The 14,907-nt window shown below is 46.5% G+C and overlaps 1 protein-coding gene across 1 annotated transcript in view; it reads right to left on the reverse strand.

Annotated features, from left to right (window-relative positions):
• The window catches only part of LOC140201135 (myc target protein 1 homolog), a 74,329-nt gene that overhangs the window by 58,389 nt on the left and 1,033 nt on the right, over window positions 1–14,907 (reverse strand). The window lies entirely within an intron of this gene.

A 14,907-nucleotide genomic window follows, 5' to 3' on the forward strand; every position in this document is an offset into this window, starting at 1 on the left:
TGTGGATCCAGAATTTGCTTGCCCACAGAAGGCAAAGAGTGTTGTAGATGGCTCATATTCTGCATGGGGGTCGGTGACCAGCGGTGTGCCTCAGGGATCTGTACTGGGACCCCTTCTCTTCCTGATCTTTTTAAATGACCTGAATTGGAAGAATGGGTTAGTAAATGTGCTGATAACACAAAGGTTGGGGTGTTGTGGATAGTGTGGAGGGTTGGCTTTGTGAAGGGCAGATCGTGTCTAACAAGCCTGATAGAGTTCTTCGAGGAGATGACCAGGCATATAGATGAGGGTAGTGCAGTGGATGTGACCTATATGGATTTTAGTAAGGCATTTGACAAGGTTCCACACGGTAGGCTTATTCAGAAAGTTAGAAGGCATGGGATCCAGGGAAGTTTGGCCAGGTGGATTCAGAATTGGCTTGCCTGCAGAAGGCAGAGGGTGGTGGTGGAGGGAGTATATTCAGATTGGAGGATTGTGACTAGTGGTGTCCCACAAGGATCTGTTCTGGGACCTCTACTTTTCATGATTTCTATTAACGACCTGGGTGTGGGGGTAGAAGGGTGGGTTGGGAAGTTTGCAGACGACACAAAGGTTGGTGGTGTTGTAGATAGTGTAGAGGATTGTCAAAGATTGCAGAGAGACATTGATAGGATGCAGAAGTGGGCTGAGAAGTGGCAGATGGAGTTCAACCCGGAGAAGTGTGAGGTGGTACACTTTGGAAGGACAAACTCCAAGGCAGAGTACAAAGTAAATGGCAGGATACTTGGTAGTGTGGAGGAGCAGAGGGATCTCGGGGTACATGTCCACAGATCCCTGAAAGTTGTCTCACAGGTGGATAGGGTAGTTAAGAAAGCTTATGGGGTGTTAGCTTTCATAAGCCGAGGGATAGAGTTTAAGAGTCGCGATGTAATGATGCAGCTGTATAAAACTCTGGTTAGGCCACACTTGGAGTACTGTGTCCAGTTCTGGTCACCTCACTATAGGAAGGATGTGGAAGCATTGGAAAGGGTACAGAGGAGATTTACCAGGATGCTACCTGGTTTAGAAAGTATGCATTATGATCAGAGATTAAGGGAGCTAGGGCTTTACTCTTTGGAGAGAAGGAGGATGAGAGGAGACATGATAGAGGTGTACAAGATAATAAGAGGAATAGATAGAGTGGATAGCCAGCACCTCTTCCCCAGGGCACCACTGCTCAATATAAGAGAACATAGCTTTAAGGTAAGGGGTGGGAAGTTCAAGGGGAAGATTAGAGGAAGGTTTTTTACTCAGAGAGTGGCTAGTGCGTGGAATGCACTGCCTGAGTCAGTGGTGGAGGCAGATACACTAGTGAAGTTTAAGAGACTACTAGACAGGTATATGGAGGAATTTAAGGTGGGGGCTTATATGGGAGGCAGAGTTTGAGGGTCGGCACAACATTGTGGGCCGAAGGACCTGTAGTGTGCTGTACTATTCTATGTTCTATGTTCTATGTTGTCAGAGGTTACAGCAGGACATTGGTAGGATGCAAAACTGGGTTGAGAAGTGGCAGATGGAGTTCAAGCCAGATAAGTGTGAGGTGGTTCACTTTGGTTGGTCAAATATGATGGCAGAATTTAGTATTAATGGTAAGACTCTTGGCAGTGTGGAGGATCAGAGGGATCTTGGGGTGAGAATCCATAGGACACTCAAAGTTGCTACGCAAGTTGACTGTGTGGTTAAGAAGGCATACGATGTATTGGCTTTCATCAACTGTGGTATTGAGTTTAAGAGCCAAGAGGTAATGTTACAGCTAAATAGGACCCTGGTCAGACCCTGCTTGAAGTACTGTGCTCAGTTCTGGTCACCTCACTTTCGGAAGGATGTGGAAACCATAGAAAGGGTGCAGAGGTGATTTACAAGGATGTTGCCTGGATTGGGGAGCATGCCTTTTGAGAATAGGTTGAATAAACTTGGCCTTTTCTCCTTGGAGCGACGGAAGATGAGAGGTGACCTGATAGAGGAGTATAAGATGATGAGAGGCATTAATCACATGGATAGTCGGGGGCTTTTCCCCGGAGCTGAAATGACTAACACAAGAAGGCACAGTTTTAAGGTGCTTGGAAGTAGATACAGAGGAAATGTCACGGGTAAGTTTTTCACGCAAAGAGTGGTGAATGCCTGGAATGAGCTGCCGGCAACAGTGGTGGAGGCGGATACAACCGGGTAGTTTAAGAGGCTCCTGGATAGGTACATGGAGCTTAGAAAAATAGAGGGCTATGGGTAACCCAAGGTAATTTCTAAAGTAAGGACATGTTTGGCGCAGCATTATGGGCTGAAGGGCCTGTATTGTGCTGTAGGTTTTCTATGTTTCTATGTTTCTAAAATAAAGAACAGCTTAGGGATCGAGCATTCAGCCCTTCATGCCTGTGTCAATCATAAGGCTATATAAATCTAATCCCATCTGCCTTCCATCTATGTTTTTTTAAGGATCAACTTTACTTGCCAGATACCTTTACATGTATAGGAATTTGCTGTGGTGTGTTGGCGCGGCATACAACAAAAAATAGCATTCAACAATTATAAAGAGTAACAAATTATAGAAAAATAAGAAAATGTATGTTTCCAAATGCCTCAAACATTGCTAACATGGACTCACTGGCCACTTTATTAGGTACCTCCTGTACCTAATGAACTGGCAATGGAGCGTATGCTAATGGCCTTCTGTTACTGCACTCCATCTACCTCAAAGTGCTGCTCTTCTACACATCATGGTTCTAAAGTGTGGCTATTTCAATTACTGTTGCTTCCTGTCAGCTTGAACCAGTCCGGCCACTCAGATCACACTTCTTCCCCATTCTAAACAACAACTGAACCTCTTGACCATGGCTGCATGCTTTTACGCATTGAACTGCTGCCACTTGATTGGCTGATTAGATATTTGCATTAATGAGCACGTGTACCTGGTAAAGTGATCACTGGGTGTATGTTAAGAAAAACAGAATAGCATAGAAAAAGTGCATAACTGTGTCAGTCATGAGGCTACATTAATCCAATCACATCTGCCTGCTCATACCCCTCCATCTCTGCCTGTTCATGACAAAGATTAAAGATCAAAGATGAACTTTATTCATCATATACATTTATATGTATTAGGAATTTGACGTGTGTTAGCATGACATTCAACAATTACAGAGAATAAACAATTTCACAAAAACAAAAACGTACTTGTCTAAATTTCTCTATAACACTGCTAGCACACCTGTCTTCCACAGGACCCCAGACCTCACATTGCAGGCACCCACCACCCTGTGTAAAATAATTCAAAGTTCAACGTAATTCATTATCAAAGTACATAGATGTCACCATATACAACCCTGAGGTTCACTTAATTGTGGGCATTTGCAATAAATGCAAAGAAACAACAAAAAACAAACAAAATAAGAATAATAAATAAAGAGGCATCTGTTAGTCTCACGAGACCATGGATCTGCGCCTGGAAAGTCTTCACTCTCCAGGGCGCAGGCCTGGGCAAGGTTGTATGGAAGACCAGCAGCTGCCCATGCTGCAAGTCTCCCCTCTCCACGCCACCGATGTTGTCCAAGGGAAGGGCATTAGGACCCATACAGCTTGGCACTGGTGTTGTTGCAGAGCAATATGTGGTTAAGTGCCTTATTCAAGGACATACACGCTGCTTCAGCCAAGGCTCGAGCTAGCGACCTTCAGATCACTAGATGAACGCCTTAACCACTTGGCCACGTGCCAACACAATACATAAATAAATAAATAATATTGAGAATATGAGATGAGGAGTCCTTGAAAGTGTGTCCGTGTGTTATGGGAACAGTTCAGTGATGGGGCGAGTGTAGTTGAGTGAAGTTATCCCCTCTGGTTCAAAAGCGTAATGGTTAAGGGGTAGTAACTGTTCTTCAACCTGGTGATGTGGGTCCTGTGGTACCTCCTTCCCGCTGGCAGCTGCAGGAAGAGAGCTTGGCCTGACATGGTGGGCGTCTTTGCTGATGGATGCTGTTTTCCAGCGACAATGCTCTGTGTAGATGTGCTCAATGGTGGAGAGGGCTTTACCTGTGAAGGACTGGGCTGAATCCACAAATTTCTGCTTCTTGTCTTAAACCTGTACCCTCCGGTGTTTATACTATGTTCTATGCTCTGTGACAAAGGGCATAGATGGTATGGTGGGAGGGCATAGCTGATGTACTTTTTCCACAGTTGAACTGTCTATTGCAAGAGGGTATGTATTTAAGGTGAGAGGGGTAAAGTCCCAAGGAAACATCTGGGGCAAGTTGTTTTTTTTTTTACAGAGAGTGGCGGGTGCCTGGAACGTGTAGTCAGGGATGGCGAGAGAGGCAGATATGACAGAGGTGCTTAAGAAACTCTTAAATAGGCCTATGGGGGGAATCTGGAGCACCCAGAGGAAACCCACATGCACACATGAAGGACGTACAAACTCCTTGCAGAGGACACCAGGAGTGAACTCCAAATTCCAATGCCCCGACCTATAATAGCGTAATGCTAACCACTAGGTTACTGCAGTTCCCCATGTTGCATTTCTATAATACAAACATAACACCCTGTATCTGTGGAGCCAGAAAGTGAGTTAATATTTCCGGTCCAAGGTTTATATTTTGAGACTTGAGGTTTAAATCGGAGCTCCAGAAGTCAAGGCCTATTGGCTGGAGCCCTGAATCTGTTTATCTCTGATTCTCCGTGAGCCTGGGGTGGTGAATCCATGGAATTCATTGTCACAGGCAGCTGTGGAGGCCAAGTCATTGAGTGTATTTAAAGCGGAGTTTGATAGGTTCTTGATTAGTCATAGTCATACTTTATTGATCCCGGGGGAAATTGGTTAGTTAGTTAGGGTGTCAAAGGTTACAAGGAGACAGCTGAAGAATGGGGTTGAGAGGGATAATAAATCAGCCATGATGGAATGGCGGAGCAGACTCGATGGGCTGAATGGCCTAATTCTCCTCCTATGTCTTATGGTCTTATGGTCTTATGGAAGTTGATAGCTAAACGTCTGTGAGCCTGAGTCCACTGGGAAATGGAGGCCTGTCCTAGGGCTGGAGGTGTCTGTGTGTATGTGAGAGTGTGTGCGTGTGCGTGTGTGTGTGTGTGTGTGTGTGTGCGCGCGTGTGTGAGAGAGAGAGAGAGAGAGAGAGAGGGATGTAGAGGAAAGGAGATTATTTTGCTATTTTGTTGCTTGTTGTGTTCAGTGTTGTTCTGACGAGCACTGTGGGCAGGCTATGTTAGTGCCAGAATGTGTGGCAACACTTGTGGGCTGCCCCCAGCACATCCTTAGCTACTGTTGTTTGTTGAGGCAAATGACTTATTTCACTGTATGTTTTGACGTACGTGTGATAGATAAATTTGTATGTTGAGTCTTGGAGCCCAAGCTTGAAAGCCCTTCATTCGCTCTGGAGTGGTACCATTTAGCCTCCATACAATTTATTGCACATGCTTTCCATAACTAGTGTCAGGTCTCTGAACAGCAGTACTTCCCAGTCTTTCATTATTAGAGCATTCAGCATTTTCCCCTTTTTCCTTACCAAACTGTTTGTCAGTCTGTGCTTATGGATGCTTTTTCATGAATGTTATATATTTAGTTATTTAAGATGCAGTCCAGGCACTTCTGGCCATTCAAGCCATGCCAACAGCAATCCACTGACTTAACCCTAACCTAATCATGGAACAATTTACCATAACCAATTACCTATTAACTGGGACATCTTTGCATGATGGAAGGACCTGAAGGAAACCCACGCACACACAGGGAGAATGTTCAAATTTGCCTACAGAGGACGATGTATTAGAGCTCCAGACTCTGACACCCTGAGTTGGAATAGTGTCGCACTAATCATGACGCTATCATTGGTCCCAAATACTAATGCTTTTCTTTTGCTAAGGTTTGCATCTGTTCGGCTGTAACCACTGACAGATCTCCACACTATCCACAACACCGCCAATCTTTGTGTCATCAGAAAATTTACTAACCCATCCCTCCACTTCCTCATCCAGGTCATTTATAAAGATCATGAAGAGAAGGGGTGCAAGAACAGATCCCTGAGGCACACCACTGGTCACCAACCACCTTGCAGAATACGACCCATCTACAGCCACTCTTTGCCTTCTGTGGGCAAGACAGTTCTGGATCCACAAAGCAAGGTCCCCTTGGATCCCATGTCTCCTGACTTTCTCAACAAGCCTTGCATGGGGTACCTCAGCTAATGCCTTGCTGAAATCCATATACACTACATCTACTGCTCTACCTTCACCAATGCATTTAGTCACATCCTCAAAAAGTTCAATCAGGCTTGTAAGGCACGACCTACCTTTGACAAAGCCATGCTGACTATTCCTAATCATATTATGCCTCTTCAAATGTTCATAAATCCTGCCTCTCAGGATCTTCTCCATCAACTTACCAACTACTGAAGTAAGACTCACTGGTCTATAATTTCCTGGGCTATCTCTACTCCCTTTCTTGAATAAGGGAACAAGATCTGCAACCCTCCAATCCTCTGGAACCTCTCCCGTCCCCATTGATGATGCAAAGATCATTGCCAGAGGCTCTGCAGTCTCCTCCCTCACTTCCTACAGTAGCCTAGGGTATATCTCGACCAGTCCTGGTGACTTATCCAACTTGATGCTTTCCAAGAGCTCCAACACATCCTCTTTCTTAATGTCTATATGCTCAAACTTTTCAGTCCACTGTAAGTCATCCCTACAATTACCTAGATCCTTTTCCGTAGTGAATACTGAAGCAAAGTACTCATTAAGTACCTCTGCTACCTCCTCCAGTTTCATACACACTTTTCCACTGACACATTTGATTGGTCCTATTCTCTCACGTCTTATCCTCTTGCTCCTCACATATTTGTAGAACGCCTTGGCATCTTCCTTAATCCTGTTCGCTAAGGTCTTCTCATGGCCCCTTCTGGCTCTCTTCATTTCATTCTTAGGCTCCTTCCTCCTAACCTTATAATTTTCTGAACCTCTATCTTTACCTAGTTTTTTGAACCTTTCGTGAGCTTTTCTTTTCTTCTTGACTAGATTTACAACTGTCTTTGTACACCACGGTTCCTGTACCCTACCATCCTTTCCATCTCATTGGAATGTACCTATGCAGAATGCCATGCAAATATCTCCTGAACATTTGCCACACTTCTGCCGTACATTTCCCTGAGGACATCTGTTCTCAATTTATGCTTCCAAGTTCCTGCCTGATAATGTCATATTTCCCCTTACTCCAGTTAAACGATTTCTTAACTTGTCTGGTTCCATCCCTCTTCAATGCTATGGTAAAGGAGGTAGAATCGTGATCACTATCTCCAAAATGCTCTCCCACTGAGAGACTTGACACCTGACCAGGTTCATTTCTCAATACCAGATCAAGTACAGTCTCTCCTCTTGTAGGCTCATCTACATACTGTGTCAGGAAACCTTCCTGGACACACCTCACAAATTCCACCCCATCTAAACCCCTTGCTTTAGGGAGATGCCAATCAATATTGGGGAAATTAAAATCTCCCATTATGACAACGCTGTTATTACTGCACTGTTCCAGAATCTGTCTCCCTATCTGCTCCTCGATCTCTCTGTTACTATTGTGTGGTCTATAAAAAGCACCCAGTAGACTTTTTGACCCCTGCCTGTTTCTAAATTCCACCCACAGAGACTCAGTAGACAATCCCTCCATGACTTCCTCCTTTTCTGCAGCCGTGACACTATCTCTGAGCAACAGTGCCATGCCCCCACCTCTTTTGCCTCCCTCCCTGTACTTCCTGAAACATCTAAAGCCTGGTACTCTAAGTAACCATTCCTGCCCCTGAGCCATCCAAGTCTCTGTAATGGCCACAACATCATAGCTCCAAGTGCTGATCCATGCTCTAAACACATCCACTTTGTTCATGATACTCCTTGCATTACAATAGACACATCTCAAACCATCTCTTCAAGAGCGCATCTCTTCTCTATCACCTGCCTATCCTCCCTCTCACTGTCTACAAGCTTTCTTTATTTGTGAGCCAACCACCCCTTCCTCCATCTCTTCAGTTCGGTTCCCATCCCCCAGCAATTCTAGTTTAACCTCCCTGCCAGGATATTGGTCCCCTTCGGATTGAAGTGCAATCCATCCTTTTTGTACAGACCACCTGCCCCAAAAGAGGTCCCAATGATCCAGAAACCTGAATCCCTGCCCCCTGCTTCAATCCCTCAGCCATGCATTTATCTTCCACCTCACTCAGTTCCTATACTTGCTGTTGCGTGGCACAAGCAGTAATCCCGAGATTGCTCCCTTTGAGGTCCTGCTTCTCAGCTTCTTTCCTAACTCCATGTAGTCTGTTTTCAGGACTTCTTCCCTTTTCCTACCTACGTCATTGGTATCAATATGTACCACGATTTCTGGCTGTTCTCCTTCCCACTTCAGGATATTGTGGACACGGTTAGAAACATCCCAAACCCTGGCAACTAGGAGGCAAACTTCCTTCCATGTTCCTTTCCGGCTTCCACAGAATCACCTGTCTGACCCCCTAACTATAGAATCTCCTATCACTACTGCCATCTTCTTCCTTTCCCTACCCTTCTGAGCTACAGGGCCAGACTCAGTGCCAGAGGCATGGCCACTGTTGCTTCCCCCAGGTAGGCTGCTCCCCCCCAACAGTACTCAAACAGGAGTACTTACTGTTAAGGGGGACAGCCACAGGGGTGCTCTCTGGCCTCTGACTCCTGCCCTTCCCTCTCCTGACTGTTACCCACTTATCTGTCCTCCCGAGGCCCCAGTGTGACTACTTACCTATCGCTCCTCTCTATCACCACCTTACTTTCCCTGACTAGACGAAGGTCATCAAGCTACGTCTCTAGTTCCATAACCCCATCCCTAAGGAGTTGCAGCTCGATTAACGTGATGTAAATGTGGCCTTCTGGGAGGTTGGGAGTCTCCTGGACATCCCACATCCGACACCCACTACAGAACACTGGCCTCGCAGACATACTTACTATTCCTATTCTTCACAAGTAACCTACCTCGCCTCAGCCCACTATCACCGAAGCCTCATTGAGCCAAAGCCCTCCTACTCTGACTCCCTTTACTCTGACGCCCACTCCTCCAACATCTGCTCTATAAAGCTATCTTCCTTTTAAACCCTTCCCACTGGTCTAACTCTCTGAAGTTCACGCGCCTGCACAGTTGTCCCTCGATCAAACCGCTGAAAAAAAAAATGCTCTCCTTTCAAATTCTTCCTGCCAGTCTAACTTGCTGACGTCCACGCGCCTGTGCAGTCATGCCTCGAACTAGATAACCTCAAGCTAGATTCTGTCTGCCATATCATTATCTTGTGTGCATCCCATGAAGCCACTTACATAACAAGTTAGTTTCATAACATCGGCAATTTCAAGTTCCTGGGTGTTACTATCTCTGAGGACCTAACCTGGTCCCAACATATCAATGCAACTATAAAGAAAGCAAGACATCAGCTATATTTCATTGGGAGTTTGAAGAGATTTGGTATGTCACCAAAAACACTCACAACTTTCTGCCGATGTACTGAGGAGAGCATTCTGACTGGCTCAACCACTTTCTGGTAAAGTAAAGGCATCTGTTAGTCTTGCGAGACCATGGATCTGTGCCTGGAAAGTCTTCACTCTCCAGGGCACAGGCCTGGGCAAGGTTGTATGGAAGACTAGCAGTTGCCCATGCTGCAAGTCTCCCCTCTCCACGACACCTCCAAGGGAAGGGCATTAGGACCCATACAGCTTGGCACCAGTGTTGTCGCAGGGCAATGTGAGATTAAGTGCCTTGCTCAAGGACACAACGCGTTCCCACAGCTGGGGCTCGAACTCACGACCTTCAGGTCGCTAGTCCAATGCCTTAACCACTTGGCCACATGCCCACTCTCTGGTATGAGAGACTTATGCACAGGATTGAAGTAAGCTGCAGAGAGCAGTAGGCTCAGCAGCTCCATCATGGGTACTAGCCTCCATAGAATCATAAGACCATAAGATATAGGAGCAGAAGTGGGCCAGTCGAGTCTGCTCCACCATTCAATCATGGGCTGATCCAATTCCTCCAGTCATCCCCACTCCCCTGCCTTCACCCCAAACCCTTTGATACTCTGGCTAATCAAGAACCTATCTATCTCTGCCTTAAATACACCCAATGACTTGGCCTCCACAGCTGCTCGTGGTAACAAATTTCACAGATTTACCACCCTCTGATTAAAGTAATTTCTCCGCATCTCAGTTCTAAATGGACATCCTTCCATCCTGAAGTCGTGCCCTCTTGTCCTAGACTCCCCTAACATGGGAAATAACTTTACAATATCTAATTGGTTCAGGCCTTTTAACATTCAGAATGTTTCTCTGAGATCCCCCCTCATTCTCCTGAACTCCAGAGCTGCCAGACATTCCTCATACGGTAACCCTTTCATTCCTGGAATTATTCTCGTGAATCTTCTCTGAACCCTCTCCAATGTCAGTACATCCTTTCTAAAATAAGGAGTCCAAATCTGCACACAATACTCCAAGTGTGGTCTCATGAGTGCCTTATAGACCCTCAACATCACATCCCTGCTCTTATATTCTATACCTCTAGAAATGAATGCCAACATTGCATTCGCCTTCTTCACCACTGACTCAACCTTGAGGTTAACCTTTAGGGTATCTTGCACAAGGACTTCCAAGTCCCTTTGCACCTCTGCATTTTGAATTCACTCCCCATCTAAATAATAGTCTGCCCATTTATTTCTTTCACCAAAGTGCATGACTGTACACTTTCCAACACTGTATTTCATTTGCCACTTCTTTGCCCACTGTCTAAGTCTCTCTGCAGGCTCTCTGTTTCCTCAACACTACCTGATCCTCCACCTATCTTTGTATCATTGGCAAATTTAGCCACAAATCCATTAATACCGTAGCCCAAATAGTTGACATGTGTGCATCCGGGACATCTTCAGGGAGTGGTGCCTCAGGAAGGCAACATCCATCATTAAGGACCCCCATCATCCAGGACATGCCCTCTTCTCATTGATACCATCAGGAAGAAGGTACAGGAGCCTGAAGGCACACACTCAATGAATTGGAAACAGCTTCTGCTACTTTGCCACCCGATTTCTGAATGGACATTGAACCCATGAACACCACCTCACTATTTTTTTATTATTTCCTTTCTTTTGCACTACTTATTTAAGTATTTCATATACATATTTACAGTAATTCACTGTTTTCCTTTTTTCTCTGTTATTAGGCATTACATTGTACTGCTTCCACAAAGTTAACAAATTTCACGACAATTTCACGGTGTATTGAACCTGACTCTGAAAATCTAAACCTGACTTACGAAAGAGATGATTGTAGATTGATCATATGAAGCTAGTTTATGGATCTATTTTTCGCCACTATAGGCACTGAATTTGTATCCCCGACTTTATGGGAGGAGAGAGGAAGGAATATCTGGGGTCATGGAGATAAAGCAGGGGTTGCAGCTGCCTTCCAAGCAATAGACCAGAACTTGATTCCCACAAGAGCCTCACAAATAACTTCCAGCTTCTCACTACAACTCCCTTCCCCATCCATCCAGCTTCCCATTCACCTGGCTTCAAATATCACTTGCCAGTTTGCACCCCCATTTTCTTACTCTGGCTTCTTCACGATTCCTTTCCAGCCCTGATAAAGAGGGTCCCAGCCCAAAATGTCAGCTGCTTATTACCTTCCACCAATGCTATCCAACCTGCTGAGGTCCTCCAGCATTTTGCGTCTGATTCCCAGAAATTGCATTTCTTTTCTCTCCGTCTAGAGGGCAGAGGCTCAAGGCAATGGGTAGGAGGTTTAGAGGGGATTTGAGGAAGATTTTTTTTTAAATCTAGAGGGTGGCTGAGCCTGCAGGGGTGGCAGAGCAGGGACCCTCATGTCATTGAAGGGCAGCCCAGTCTGTCACGTGTAAAGTTGTCCAAAATATTGAGCACACCTACAAGGAACACCGCCACAGGAAAGCAGTATCCCTCATCAACGTCCTGCAACATCCTGGCCATGCTCTCTTTTTATTGCTGCCATCAGGAAGGAGGTACAGGAGCCTTAGGACCCACTCCACCAGCTTCAGGAAGAGTTGTTACTCTTCATCCATCAGGTTCCTGAGCCAGGCTGGGTAACTGCAGGCACCCATCACAGCACGGCCTAGAGACTGACTTTCAAGGACGCTACAGCAATATATTCTCATTGTTTATTTATTGTTATTATTATTTTGTTTTATTTTTGCATTTGCACAATTTGTTATCTTTTGCGGTTTGTCTGTTTCTGTCATGTGCTGCTTTTCATCGATTCTGTTGTGATTCTTTATATTTACTGTGAATGCCCACAGGAAAAGGAATCTCAGGGTTGTATATGGTGACATATATGTAGTTCAATAATAAATTTACTTTGAGATCTTTGAACTTTTAACTGTTTAGATAAGATCTTGAAATGCCATGACATTGAAGGTGATGGACAGAGTGCTGAAAATGGGATTCATATGGGTAGGTGGTTGATGGTTAGTGTAGGCAGGATGGACTGAAGGCCCTGATTTCATGCTGTAGGATCGTAGGTGAGAGGTGTACGCAGGAAGCATAGAACCAATGGATATTCATGAAACTCAAAACTCATTTCAAACTTCAGACATTCCCGATTGAGCTGAGAAATATCTATCAAAGCTTTCAATAAAGAACAGAGCCTCTGAGAGAAAAAGGGAGAGAGAGGGGGAGAGAATGGAGAAGAGAGAGGGTCAGAAGATGAGGGAAGAGAGAAAAAGAGAGTGAGAGAGAGAAAGAGAGAGGAGGGGAGAGAAGGAGGAGAGGGAAGAAAAAAGGTGAACTGGAGAGTAAGGGGAGAGGAAGAAAGAAAGACAGAGGGAGAGAGAGGGAGGGAGCGTGAGGGAGGGGGAGAGGGAGAGAGAGGGGGGAAAATGGAAAAGCAAGAAGCAGAAGGGAGGGAAGAGAGAAAAAATGAAAATTAGAAAGAAACAGAGAGAGGAGGGTGAAGGGGTAGGGAGAGACAGACAGACAGAAAGAGTGAGAAAGAGAGAGATAGAGCTATTGAGAGAGAAAGAGTGGCAGCAGAGGCGAGAAGGGGGTTGAATATGGTGGATGAGAGAGAGTGTGTGTGAGAGAGAGGGGAGACGGAGAGAGAAAGAGAGAGTGGGAGACAGATAGCGAGGGAGGGGGAATGAGAGAGAGTGAGAGAGATTGAAAGAGAGAGGGGAAATGGAAAAGAAAGATGCAGAAGGGAAGAAAGAAAAAGAAAGGAAGAAAGTGAGGGAAAGGACAGGAGAGGAAGAAGGAGGGGAGGAAGAGAGGAAGAAAGGAAACAGAAAGAGCTGGGAGAGAGAGAAAGACGGAGAGAAACAGCGGGGAGGGACAGAAGACAGAAAGAAAGGAAGCAGAGGGGGTAAGGGAGAGAGAGGGGGGAGAGTGTGTGTGAGAGAGAGGGAGAGAGAGTGCGTGAGAGAGAGAGTGAGAGTGTGTGAGAGAGAGAGGGGAGAGTGTGTGAGAGAGAGAGTGAGAGTGTGTGAGAGAGAGAGGGGAGAGTGTGTGAGAGAGAGGGGAGAGTGTGTGTGAGAGAGAGGGGAGAGAGTGTGTGAGAGAGAGGGAGAGAGAGTGTGTGAGAGAGAGGTGAGAGTGTGTGTGAGAGAGAGGGGAGAGAGTGTGTGAGACAGAGAGTGAGAGTGTGTGACAGAGAGGGGAGAGAGTGTGTGAGAGAGAGAGGTATGAGAGAGAGAGGGAGAGACTGTGTGAGAGAGGGAGGAGAGAGTGTGGAGAGATAGAGAGGAGAGTGTGTGAGAGGGAGAGAGTGTGTGTGAGAGAGAGGGGAGGGGAGAGTGTGTGAGAGAGAGGGGAGAGAGTGTGTGAGGGGGGAGAGTGTGTGAGAGAGAGAGTGAGAGTGTGTGTGAGAGAGAGGGGAGAGTGTGTGAGAGAGAGGGGTGAGCATATGGGGGGGAGACTGGGTGAGATAGGGGAGAGTGTGTGTGTGAGAGAGGGGAGAGTGTGTGTGAGAGAGAGGGGAGAGTGTATGGGGGGGGAGAGTGGGTGAGAGAGAGGAGAGTGTGTGAGAGAGAGAGGGGTGAGTGTATTGGGGGGATAGTGGGTGAGAGAGGGGAGAGTGTGTGTGAGAGGGGAGAGTGTGTGAGAGAGAGGGGAGAGTGTGTGTGAGAGAGAGGGGAGAGTGTGTGAGAGAGAGGGGAGAGTGTGTGAGAGAGAGGGGAGAGTGTAAGAGAGGGGAGAGAGTGTGTGAGAGGGAGGGGAGAATGTATGAGGGGGGGAGAGAGTGTGTGAGAGAGAGGGGAGAGTGTGTGAGAGAGAGGGAGAGTGTGTGTGTGTGAGAGAGAGGGGAGAGTGTGTGTGAGAGTGTGTGAGAGAGAGGGGAGAGTGTGTGAGAGAGAGGGGAGAGTGTGTGTGTGAGAGAGAGGGAGAGTGTGTGTGAGAGAGAGTGAGAGTGTGTGAGAGAGAGTGAGAGTGTGTGTGAGAGAGAGGAGAGAGTGTGTGAGAGATAGGGGAGAGTGTGTGAGAGAGAGGGGTGAGCATATGGGGGGGAGACTGGGTGAGATAGGGGAGAGTGTGTGTGAGAGAGAGGGGAGAGTGTGTGAGAGAGAGGGGGGAGAGTGGATGAGAGGGGGAAGAGTGGGTGTGAGAGGGGAGAGTGTGTGTGAGAGAGAAGGGTGAGTGTATGAGAGGGGGGAGAGTGGGTGAGAGAGAGGGGAGAGTGTGTGTGAGAGAGAGGGGAGAGAGTATGTGAGAGAGAGGGGAGAGTATGTGAGAGAGAGGGGAGAGTGTATGAGAGAGAGGGGTGAGCATATGGGGGGGAGACTGGGTGAGATAGGGGAGAGTGTGTGTGAGAGAGAGGGGAGAGTGTATGGGGGGGAGAGTGGGTGAGACAGAGGGATGAATGTGTGAGAGAGAGGGGTGAGTGTAT

The sequence above is a fragment of the Mobula birostris genome, chromosome 8 (assembly GCF_030028105.1).
Source record: "Mobula birostris isolate sMobBir1 chromosome 8, sMobBir1.hap1, whole genome shotgun sequence".
NCBI lineage: Eukaryota > Metazoa > Chordata > Chondrichthyes > Myliobatiformes > Myliobatidae > Mobula > Mobula birostris.